Here is a 5,891-nt window from a genome sequence, read left to right on the forward strand (position 1 = left end):
CATGTATAACACTCCTAATTGAGAAACAGAAAAACCTTAATAAATGCGTGTATTTTGAGTGCTTTACACATTCTTAGTTACCAAAACCCGAAATTGCATGCAAAAATAGACTTGGGGGATAAAAAAAATGACTTTGCCAGAAAAGTGTCTTTTGAGTGTTTTTGAGCGTGATAGGCAATAAAGCACTAAAAAAGAGGGATATGACATTTCATTGGAGGAAAACGAATTTTTACCAAGAATTTGCCTTTAAGTGTTTTTGAGCTCCTTATATACCAAAACACTAAAATGCATTGAAAACACTGTTTATGGTGAAACAGAATAACTTTAGCAAAAACATGTATTTTGAGTGTTTTTGATCATGTTGCCAATAAAAACGCTAAAATACATGCAAAGAACACTATTTTTGGGAAACGAAAGGAGATTACGAGAAACGTGTATTATGAGTGTTTTTAAGTTCATTAATTACCAAAAAGCTAAAAGCCACTAATAACACTCTTTATTGAGAAACAATAAATAAATAAAAAAAAATACAATATTTTTTTTCTTTCTTATTCATCTTCACAGGTACTGAGATGCCAAAATTCGTGCAAAATTCAGGAAATTATGTGAAATAAAAACATTATCCAAAAAGTTAAATTTAGCTTTTATCGGACTGCTATGTACCAAACCCGTAAAGTGCATGCAAAGCCACATATATGGGGAAATTAAATGTCTTTGCCAGAAAACGGTTTTATGAGTCTTTTTCAGCATGTTAGGAACCAACACGATAAATAACATGGAAGTCAATCTATATGGGAATCCAAAACTAAATTACTAAAAACGTGTCTTATCGGTGTTTTACGTAGAAAAACGCTAAAACGGATGCAAACCAACCAATATGAAGAAATGAAATAACATTACCAAAAAGGTATATTTTGAGCATTTTTGAAATTGTTACCTACAAAAAACACGAAAATGGATGGAAAGCACTCTATATTGGGGAGCAAAAGGACATTACGAGGAGCTTGTATAATGAGTGTTTTATAGTTTCACAAGAACTACAAGGCAAAAAACGCAAAAACTTGTGTATATAGAGAAGTTTCTTACATTCCAAAATGCTGAAACTCTGGAACAACACTCTTAATTGAGAAACAAAACCATCTTACTTAATGCGTGTATTTTGAGTGCTTTTCACATCCTTAGTTACCAAAACCCTAAATTACATGCGAAACCAGCTTTATGTGGGAAAAAAATGACATTACCAGAAAAATGTCTTTTGAGTGTTTTTGAGCGTGTTAGGCAATAAAGCACTAAAAAGCAGGGCAATCACATTACACTGGAATAAAACCAATTTTTAACAAGAACTTGCCTTTAAGTGTATTTGAGCTCGTTATATACCAAAACGCTAAAATGCATGCAAAATACACTTTATGGTGAAACAGAATAACATTACGAAAAACATGTATTTTGAGTGTTTTTGATCATGTTACCAATAAAAACGCTTAAATACATGCAAAGAACCCCATTTTTGGGAAATGAAAGTACATGACGAGAAACGTGTATTATGAGTGCTTTTAAATTCATTAAGTACGAAAAAGCTAAAAGCCACAAATTACACTCTTTATTGAGAAAAAAAAATACAATATTTTTTTTTCATTCTTATTCATCTTCACAGGTAACGAGGTGCCAAAATTCGGGAAATTTTCAGGAAATTATATGAAATAAGGACATTATCAAAAAAGTTAAGTTTAGCTTTTTTTTCGGACTGTTATGTACCAAACCCCTAAAGTGCATGCAAAGCCACCTATATGGGGAAATTAAACGTCTTTGCCAGAAAACTGTCTTATGAGTGTTTTTCAGCATGTTAGGAACCAACACGATAAAACCCAAGGAAGTCAATCTATATGAGAATCCAAAACAAAATTACTGAAAACGTGTCTTTTCGGTGTTTTATGTAGAAAACGCTAAAATGGATGCAAAACAACCAAAATGAAGAAATAGAATAACATTACCAAAATAGTATATTATTTGTGTTTTTGAAATTGTTACCTACAAAAAACGCGAAAATGGATGGAAAGCACTCTATATTGGGAAGCAAAAGGCACCAAAAAGCATGTTAGGCACCAAAACGATAAATAATATGAGTCACTCTATATGGAAATCTAAAACAAAATTACTGGAAACGTGTGTTTTAAAAGATTTACGTAGAAAAACGCTAAAACAGATGCAAACCAACTAATATAAATAAATAGAATAACATTATCAAAAAAAGTACATTTTGTGTGTTTTTGAGCTTGTTACATAAAAAAACGCGAAAATGGATGCAAAGCACTCTATATAAGGAAAAAAAAGGACATAACGAGAAGCGTATATAATGAGTGTTTTATAGTTTCACCAGAATCACAAGGCAAACAACGCAAAAACACGACTGTATGGAGAAGATTCTAAGATACCAAAATTCTGAAACTCATGAATAACAGTCTTAATCAAGAAACAGAACAACCTTACTAAATGCGTGTATTTTAAGTGTTTTTTTTTACATTCTTAGGTACCAAAACCCCAAATTCCATGCGAAACTAGCTTTATGTGGGAAAAATATGATATTACCAGAAAAGTGTCTTTGAGTGTTTTCGAGCGTGTTAGGCAATAAAGCACTAAAAAGCAGTGCAATCATATTACATGGGAATAAAACCAACTTTTAAGAAGAACTTGCCTTTTGGTGTATTTGACACGCATTTAGTAAGGTTGTTCTGTTTCTCAATTAAGAGTGTTATTCACGAGTTTCTGCATTTTGGTATCCAGAAAACTTCTCCATATACACGAATTTTTGCGTTTTTTGCCTTGAGGTTTTTTTGAACTATAAAACATTCATTATACACTTCTCTTGCAATGTCCCTTTGTTTCCCAATATAGAGTGCTTTGTATCAATTTTTGCGTTTTATATTTTTGTAGGTAACAAGCTCAAAAACACTCAAAATTTACATTTTTGGTAATGTTTTTCTGCTTCTTGGTATGGGTTGGTTTGCATCAGTTTTAGCGTTTTTCTACGTAAAACACTGAGAAGACAGGTTTTCAGTAATTTTCTTTTGGATTCCCACATAGAGTGAGTTCTTTATTATTTATCGTTTTGGTGCCTAACATGCTGAAAAACACTCAAAAGACAGATTTCTGGTAAGGTCTTTAATTTCCTCATATGCGAGGCCTTGCATGTCTTTTGAATGTTTTTGAACGTGTTACGCAATAAAGCACTAAAAGGAAGGTCAATCACATTACATGGGAATAAAACCAAATTTTACCTTTAAGTAAAGAACTTGCCTTTAAGTGTTTAAGAACTTGCCTTTAAGTGTTTTTGAGCGCCTTACATACCAAAACGCTAAAATGCATGCAAAATACATTTTATAAAGAAACAGAATAATATTACCAAATACATGTATTTTGAGTGTTTTTGATCATGATATCTATAAAAACGCTTAAATACATGCAAAGAACTTTATGTTTGGGAAACGAAAAAACATTACGAGAAACGTGTATTATGAGTGTTTTTTTTTATTTTTTTCAGTACCTAAAAGCTAAAACCCACAAATAACACTCTTTATTTAGATAAAAAAAATAATTAACAAAAAATTTTAAAAATTGGATTTTTTATTTATTTATTTATTCTTTTTTTTTGTTATGTATCCTTATAGGTACCGAGATGCCAAAATTCTGACAAATTTCAGGGAATTTATGTGGAAAAAAGAACATTACCAAAAGAGTTATTTATAGCTTTTTTTTTTCGGATTGTTATGTACCAAACCCTAAAGTGCATCCAAAGCCACCTATATAGGGAAGTTAAACGACTTTACCAGAAACCTGTCTTTTCAGTGTTTTTCAGCATGTTAGGCACTAAAACGATAAATAATATGGAAGTCAGTCAATATGTGAATCCAAAAGAAAATTACTGAAAACGTGTCTTTTCAGTGTTTTACGTAGAAAAACACTAAAGCGGATGCAAACCAACCTTTATGAAGAAATAGAATAACATTACCAAAAAGATATATTTTGAGTATTTTTGAGCTTGTTACCTACAAAAAAATGCAAAAATGGATATAAAGCACTCTATATTAGGAAACAAAAGGACATTACGAGAAACGTGTATAATGAGTGTTTTATAGTTTTAAAAGAACCAAAAAAAAAGAACGCCAAAATGCACACAAATTAACCAAACAAATTGGATTTTTCCTCATGTTAGGTACAACAATCTATAAAGAATATAAAAAAAACAGAACAACATTACCAAAAACGTATATTATAAGTATTTTTGAGCTTCTTTGGTAATAAAATACTGAATCACGTGATAAGCACATTCATATAGGCGTTTTGGTTTCTAAAATCTGGAAAACGCTTAAATCATACGTTTTTGGCAATGTCTCCCGATAAAGGCTATTGTGCACGCGTTTTAGCATTTTGGAACGTAAGAAGCTCAAAAACACTCAAAAGACACCATTTTGATAATGTTGTTTTGATTTTTATATAGAGTGTCTTCCATGCTCTTTAGAGTTTTGGTGCTAACGTTGAAAAGCCCCGAAATAACATTTTTTCTGGGAATGTCGTCTCTTTACCTTATAAAGGGTGAAATGGATGATTTTTTGCGTATTGGTACGAAATAAGCTGAAAAACATTCAAAATACACGTTTTTGGCAAATGTGTATTATGACTTTTTTTTTTTTATAGTTCAAAAGAACCAAAAGGCAAAAAAACACAAAAACTCGTGTATATGGAGAAGGTTCCTAGATACCAAAATGCTGAAACTCATGAATAACACTTTTAACTGAGAAACAGAACAACCTTACTAAATGCGTGTATTTTGAGTGCTTTTCACATTCTCAGTTACCAAAACCCCAAATTGCATGCGAAATAACCTTTATGTGAGAAAAAAATGTCATTACCAGAAAAGGGTCTTTTAAGTGTTTTTCGGCGTGATAGGCAATTTTGGTATCCAAAATGCAAAGTACTAAAAAGCAGGGCAAACATATTACATTGGAATAACACTAATTTATACCAAAAACTTGCCTTTAAGTGTTTTTGAGCTGCTTAAATACCAAACCGCTAAAACGCATGCAAAACAAACTTTATGGAGAAACAGAATAACATTACCAAAAACATGTATTTTGAGTGTTTTTGATCATGTTATCTATAAAAACGCTTAAATACATGGAAAGAACATTATGTTTGGGAAACAAAAGGACATTACGAGAAACGTGTATTATGAGTGTTTTTTAAGTTCCTTAAGTACCAAAAAGCTAAAACCCACAAATAACACTCTTTATATAGAAAATAAAAAAATAAAAAAAAAATAAAAAAATAGGAATTTTTTTTTTTTGTTATTCATATTCAAAGGTACCGATATGCCAAAATTCTGGGAAAATTCAGGGCAATCATATAATTAAAAAATATTATCAAAAAAGTTAATTTCAGCTTTTTTTTTCGGATTGTTATGTACCAAACCCTAAAGTGCATGCAAACCCTCCTATATGAGGAAATTAAACGACTTTACCATAAATCTGTGTTTTGAGTGTTTTTTAGCATGTTAGGCACCAAAATGATAAATAATATGGAACTCACTCTATATGGGAGTCCAAAACAAAGTTACTGAAAACGTGTCTTCTCAGTGTTTTACGTAGAAAATCGCTAAAACGGATGCAAAGCAACCAATATCAAGAATAAGAAAAATGTTACTAAAAAGATATATTTTGAGTGTTTTTCAGCTTGTTACCTACAAAAAAAAAAACGCGAAAATTGATGTAAAGCACCCTATATTGGGAAACAAAAGGACATTGCAAGAAAAGTGTATCATGAGTGTTTTATAGTTCAAAAGAACCACAAGGGAAAAAACGCAAAATCTCGTGTATATGGAGAGGTTTCCTAGATAC

Source organism: Scylla paramamosain, chromosome 47 (genome assembly GCF_035594125.1).
Source record: "Scylla paramamosain isolate STU-SP2022 chromosome 47, ASM3559412v1, whole genome shotgun sequence".
Taxonomy (NCBI): domain Eukaryota; kingdom Metazoa; phylum Arthropoda; class Malacostraca; order Decapoda; family Portunidae; genus Scylla; species Scylla paramamosain.